At 35.3% G+C, this 7022-nt stretch overlaps 1 long non-coding RNA gene across 7 annotated transcripts; it reads right to left on the reverse strand.

Annotated features, from left to right (window-relative positions):
* Window positions 1-221: 221 nt before the first annotated feature.
* LOC113342974 lies at window positions 222-6517 on the reverse strand. 7 transcript variants are annotated; one of them, XR_003356947.1, is made up of 10 exons: window positions 6236-6517; window positions 5702-6108; window positions 5488-5559; window positions 5216-5389; window positions 4772-4853; window positions 4409-4638; window positions 3967-4300; window positions 3178-3860; window positions 587-833; window positions 222-494 (listed from the first exon to the last, which is right to left on the reverse strand). It is a non-coding gene; the product is annotated as an uncharacterized LOC113342974 (long non-coding RNA). The 7 variants fall into 7 exon arrangements; XR_003356949.1 differs by having other exon boundaries at window positions 3178-3692; window positions 3829-3860; window positions 5488-6108; XR_003356945.1 differs by having other exon boundaries at window positions 3178-3304; window positions 3419-3860; window positions 5488-6108.
* Window positions 6518-7022: the final 505 nt, after the last annotated feature.

A 7022-nucleotide genomic window follows, 5' to 3' on the forward strand; every position in this document is an offset into this window, starting at 1 on the left:
ATTGGTCAATGTTGACTAATTTTGACCTGGTCAATATTGGTCAATGTTGACTAATTTTGACCTGGTCAATATTGGTCAATGTTGACTAATTTTGACCTGGTCAATATTGGTCAATGTTGACTAATTTTGACCTGGTCAATATTGACCGGCAGTTCATTTTCTGCCGGAAATCAGCCAAAATATCAATTATCCAGCATTCATCATCCACAATCAACAATAACTTCTTCAATCAATTCAAATCACATTCAATCAATTTATATAACATTCAATCAAGTCATATCAAATAACAAAATTCTTCTAAGTACGAATTTTTGTTATTGTTAAGTATCAAATTAGAAGGTAATACATAAAAATTTAGTAAGTAAGTTCCTAAGTATAGTCAAAAAAAAGTAGTTGCCCACCTTGATGATCCTCCCTGCAATGTCGAATTTCCCATTCAAACTCTGAGCAGTTCTAGCATCTTCAAGACGACAAAACCGATAATGATGTATCCACTGCAAAAGTAGATTTTTAGATATATCATGATAATGATGCAATAAGAGAGACAGACAGTATGAGAGGAACATCATGAGAGAGAAAGACTTACAAGAACCATCCAATCCCACAGCCAAAACACGGAAGCGATTTACCATACAATCCTAGAGGATGGTCATCTGAATCTTTGATCAGGGTATATCTACCTTTTTCACGGTCAAGAAAGACTTACAAGAACCATCCAATCCCACAGCCAAAACACGGAAGCGATTTACCATACAATCCTAGAGGATGGTCATCTGAATCTTTGATCAGGATATATCTACCTTTTTCACGGTCACTAAAATCGCCAGCATCCGCTGCATCCAATACGATAGACATTGCTCAGAATCTAATATACACTTTTCTGAAAGTATGAATGCTGATAGAGTGATAGCACTATAAGATTAGTTGTCTTGCAAACAAGTATAAAAATATTAAGGTAGTATTTGGTTGTTGCTCCAAGTCCAGATCAGTTTTCTATTCTAAAGCCGGCACTGTTTTGAACTGTCCACACTTCTAACAGACACGGCACATGGAATATAGACAACCTCAATAAAAGACACATACTGAAATGATCTATGCTCATCCAAAAGTTTGTTTGCAAAGAAGCAGCGTAGTCATAACTAAGGGAATCGCACTGCCTTTTGTACATTTTCGTTAATCCATGAACTGCCACTATAACTAAAGTTCATCCATATGGCAAGCCCAAACTCGGCTGAAGGGGCTGAAAACAAACACAGATACAACAACATACCTTTTCACACAGTATATCTAGCAGATGGTCTCAGAAGCTCCAAAACAACCAATAGCTCTTTAGAAAGATATAAAACTCCTCTATAATTTTCGTTAAAACAACATGAATAAATAAAGCTCTAGCATACCTATAATAAAGATGCCTACTCACTGCAATTACGAGTAAATTCCAGATTTCATGATAGACTCTAAAATGAAACAAAAATCTATATAGATTGGTAATTGAATGTGATGTAAACCCTACATAAGAAACTAAGGCCAAAACAAGTTGTAAAGTGTCATACTTCTTGAAAACAAAACTGCCAAAAGTGCAGGACAATTGATACACAAGCTGGCACACTTCAAATTACATAATCTTAACTGCGAAATCGAATATCACGCTGAAATTCTTGTTCAAAAGATAACTGATACTTGACAGTAACAGTCCTAAGCTAGATTAAGAGACATATATGACAAAATCTCTTAAAAGTAGAGTTGGTCAATAAAGTTGAACAACAATTACTGAAATAGGCATATGTTACATCAAGTATCTCAGGACAAGGCACTTAAATATTACAGTTGATTCGTCTATTAATGTACCAAATCTCATGAAGGAATCCATAATCCAGTTCATCATCTAAAATACCAAAATATCAGGCCAAAATGTCACAGGACAATATTTGAAATTTCTGAAATGATATGATTTGTCTCAATTGAAATGATTTTCTTGTGAAATCTATCATTTACTGTGACTTATAAGATCACAGTATACCTAATAATAAGTCCTAGCATAGATCTGCCCCTATCATGAAACAACAGACAGAGAGCAAAACAATCACAAAAAAGGTTTCAATAGAAGACCCTAAAATTATGGTGTCGCACAGATTCTTAATTTCGCTAATATTTCATTATTTCATATTCCAATTCCATCATGTTTCAATACCAGGCATAGTTGAAATCAAAACCCTAGGTCTTTTGATACTGAGTTTGCCAAAAACAGGATAAATTATTTGTAGAGGATTCAATCAATAATCATAATACTTACAAAACTTTAATCTTCTAAGGGATCTTATAACTGCTTTGTTCTCCAGCTTTTCCAATCAAAAAGAGCATCATTCAAAAAAGTTACGAACACAAAAACTTTTATACTTAGATGTTGGGAGTAACTTTTCTGCTTATTCAAGAAGCGAGGTGTATAGTAGTTTAGGCTGGATATCAGCATGGACGAGAATTACATCGCTTCTGACGAACTAACTAAAAGCTAAGAATATATATGAAATGAAACATCAAACTCAAAATCCGTTGGCATCATCTAGAATGAATGTTAACATCATTAACTCAGAGAAATCGATACCAAACCATCAAATTTAAAATCACAATTTCTGGCTTACAAACTTATGAGGTATAATATTCTTTACAGGAAGGACAGTGGTGTTCAAATAAGATGGCATGTACTTGTCCCAGTGATATTAATAGACAAATCCCATATTTTCCCTATAGTGTTTCCTGCCTCTTCTATATCATCAATATATTGTGTAGATTACATAAAAAGAGCTTACTAACTGCCCATCTTGAGGCCTGACGAAAGCTAGCTTGCTAGGGTCATCCCTATCATCTGGAGCAACAACTTACACATAACAATAAAACAAAAAGGGTAATATTTCTTTGATTTCACTAATTACATTTTCGCACATTTCATTATCAGTTCCATGAGCTAAACAAGGGTTGTTATTTCTCCATGTATACCTATCAAAACAACCTCAAGTATAACTACCAAAATATCACTTACTACACTAGAGAGTCGAACATATCCAATATTCCATCTAGTAAGTTTACCAGTTTTCCATTTCATATGTGTACAAAATTAGAGAATATAAGGAGATGAAAGACTGCAATGAATGCCTAGTGCAAAAACTGAAGGCCACTTACACTTGGAAATTTCATCTTTATCCCTCAATAGTTACGTAATCCAAGTAATATCTTTATAAGATTCTTCACTCAAGTATCCAGATTTGTTATAGCTTCTTTAAAAGCACTCTTTGCAAGGTGGCACGCCCTGGATACAAAAAAGAACCCACAAGCTCAGTCACAAGGAAATTTTGGACATAAAATTCAGAACTAATACTATGAAAGACTATTTTATCCAAAAAAACAAGTGTTAGCTGCATACCTTTCAGGAGATTTCATTATCTCATAACTACATACCAGTGTTCGGTTTCCAATGAGATGCAACCCTGTAATTCCATGGATGAAACTAGAACAAGAAACATGCATTCAATGGTTGCATCTTCAAACAAAAAGTGGTAAGGAAAAGAATGCACCAATTTAGAAAGCAAGCTGTAGGCGAGGCAATGCCTGCTTCTAGACCCTTCTCAGCAGAACCACCATTTCTTTATCCTTCATATCCTCCATCCATCTCACAGCAGCAACTTCACAATTCCATACTTCCCTTACAATTCAACTTTGATCTTGGTCAGACAGAGCAACTTATATAAACTCAAAAACACAAACAAAACCAGGGACATCTTATAAATTCAAGCATCTTATCATATAGATGTTGCTGCTCAAGCAGCTTCCTACCCATGAACTACTCTCCCACTTCTTCTTCAAATCTATAAAATCAAAACCAAAAACATCAAATTATCAATCAATCCACGGTATAAAAACACACAAATAAATAAGTACTAGAATTGAACGGAAACAAAACTATCATTATACCAGCAACTTCAACTGCAACTGCCATTTAGAGCACCATCCTTCATTGTTCATGTAGTTGCAACAACATCACCACATCCATTATGCAGCTTCAATCACTTCCCTGCATTGTTCATCTAGTTGAAATCCCAGCTGCAACTCACTCTTCTATTCCCAGCAATTCACAGCCAAACAACCACCATAACTCAGCCATCAGTAACATAACATCACCAATATTTAACATCTATATGAGCTCAAACTGCATCACCAGAACCAAGAACCCATTTCATCTAAGTTGGCATAACTATCGTTGAACCTTCCAGTTCATGAGTTTTAGACTTCAAAGTGACCACAGAATCTGCCAAATACAATAACACATCTTCAATCATAAATCCAACATAACTAAAATGCGTTGCAGTATCCTAAATTTTGAAAATGAGTATAATTATTTTTGTAGCATAACAACCTGCAGTTTCATAAGTAATGAACCCAATTCCACGATGAGCTTTTGATCCTTGATCTTGCAAATCATGAATAAGTAATAGATACAATAATCTCCACAAATAGGAACACTGATCCTCAATTGCATTAATCCCCTTCCACATGTTCTTTTCGGCATGTGATGAAATATGATAAGGAGATTTCAAAACTAACCTTGGGCATGTATATCTGTTATCTCGCAAGGTTTCAAAATAACTGAAAAGGATGTCACAGCTGGATTAGTTATTTCTTTTCCACGACTTGTAAAACTCTCAACAACGAACAGAAAAGACTACATCAAGAAGAGAGTTATGATTATTACGTAATTTCTAGAGAAGAAATCACCTACAGAATATTATTTCTGTTATAGACTGTGAGATTTTGGCCACAAAAATCCTTGTTACTCTCTTAGAATGTGCTCTCATTTCTTCCTGTAAAGAACCATATAAGCGAATTAGTATTTTCACAGTAACAAGTAGGCATTAACTCTTCAAAAAACTTCGAGAGAGTAGTGGTGGTCAGCAAATTTGAGAGAGTGTAGCTTAAAGTAGCTTTATCACTACAACCTTTGGTGTGGCAACTTTTACTTCCGAAATTCTGTTAATAAGAAAGTGCTCACTGTCTAGTGCATTTTGTTGCCAAAAAGTGCATAGAAACAAGTTAGGAAAGCAAACATGATCATCAGAGGATTAGACGTAGATGTATGATTAAGCACAACAACATAATGAGCCATAACAACAAACAATACAAGTTGAGAAACCAGATAGAAGTGGTAAGTAACAAAATGTTTTACCTTTGCATCCTCAATCTCTGCAAAAGTTACATAACTGAAACCGCGAGAGAATCCAGCTGAAGTCAGCACCATCATCCCGACGGTTATCTCCCGAGACTAAAGAAGCGCAGTGCAACCTGAAGTTATGCTTTTGTTTTTCATGTAGATTCTACCAGGAAATCAATACAATTGGTCCTGTAACAAATAAAAGTCTATAAGATCTTTCAGCAGGAAAATTGTAAAAAACATGTAAGGATAAGAGGATTACACAAAATTGTCGAAGAGAATTTCACCTAGAAGAACTTAAATAAATCCTTGAGGTATGCCTTGTAAAGAGTGTTCCCCATAATTTCAATGTTTTTGTTCTTCGCATCATGTATGCAGACAATTCGAGAAATCAAGGACCGTCTTAGCAATTAATAGCAGTAGGAAACTTAAGTATTCAAACGAATCTAAGCTTACGATAACTGATAAGATAGGTATGCATAAAATTGAACTGAATCGAACCTCCACAAATCCGTCTCCAAAACTCACACAATTCTATGTAAATCCAACACCAAATTATCTCACAGGTTCACCTACAAATCAACTTAACCCATGACTTCATTAGTCTTCTCCATCCTGATATAACAATTACCAAATTGCAAACCTAAAACTACCAATTCTTCTTCCCATAAGTCACCACAAATCCATTTTCTACAAACCTAAATCATCATCAATTGTTGAAATTAAATCAGTTGAAGCCCCTAAAACCAATTGAACCCATCTTTGTAACTCAATCACCAATAAAATCCCTATTTAATATTCAGTTCTTCATCTCTTTCTCTCCATGAATCAGCAACAAAAATCTGAATTCTAACCCGATGTTCTTCAGAGAATCAGAATCTATCGATTACAACACCCCTCTCTTACATCTGATTCACCAATCATCAGAAAACAAAGAAGAAAAAGAAGATTAAGATACAAAACAGGAAAAAAAAAATTATAGATCGAATTTTTAGGCTTGGAAGAAAGATAAAAGCTATTTATATTTATCAATACCTTGAATAATGAGGAACCAATACCCTTTTCACCGAATCCATCTATCTACTGAAACCCTAATTTCTCCGAAATCCATCAATCGCCATCGATTCAGATTTATCATATAATAAAGATTGGAACCCTAATTTCTACTTTATCTATCTCACTTTGTACAAGGAAAGCAGATATTAATAAAAGAAAAGGAGGAGATAAAACATAAAAGAATGGAAGAGAATGACGTTAGATCTAGAGATCGACGGAAGAACCTGAGAAGGTTAGAGGTTTCTGTTTTTCGCCTCTCTGGCTCGATATATATTTTCTAAGGAAGAAAAAAAATAAATGAAATTCATTCCAGAGAGAGGACTTAGAGCAACTGCAGTCGTACGACTATACCCAAAGATCAAAGACCAAAAAACGGACCAAATTTGAGTTTACTGTGTACTGTGACGCTACGGGATGAAGACCAAATTTGATCGAGCGGATAATTTAGTTACGTTTGAAGACGGGCGGATAATTCAGTTACGTTTGATTTGTGGGAGGAGATTTAAATTACGTTTGAGACAGGCGTAGGTTAAATTAACGCCTGACGACGGGCGTAAATATAAATTACGTTTCACGTGGGACGGGTTTTTAAATTACGCCCGTTTGTCAGGCGGATGATCATCTCACCGTGCCAACGCACGTAAAATAAAATTACGCCTGGCGATAACACGTTTCTTTAGCACGTATACATACACACGGGCGGAAGCATTCTAGTACGCCTGAATGGGGCGGAAGGACCATTGTACGCCTGCTAATGAGGCGTAAA

The sequence above is a fragment of the Papaver somniferum genome, unplaced genomic scaffold, assembly GCF_003573695.1.
Source record: "Papaver somniferum cultivar HN1 unplaced genomic scaffold, ASM357369v1 unplaced-scaffold_5045, whole genome shotgun sequence".
In the NCBI taxonomy this organism is placed as follows: Eukaryota; Viridiplantae; Streptophyta; class Magnoliopsida; order Ranunculales; family Papaveraceae; genus Papaver; species Papaver somniferum.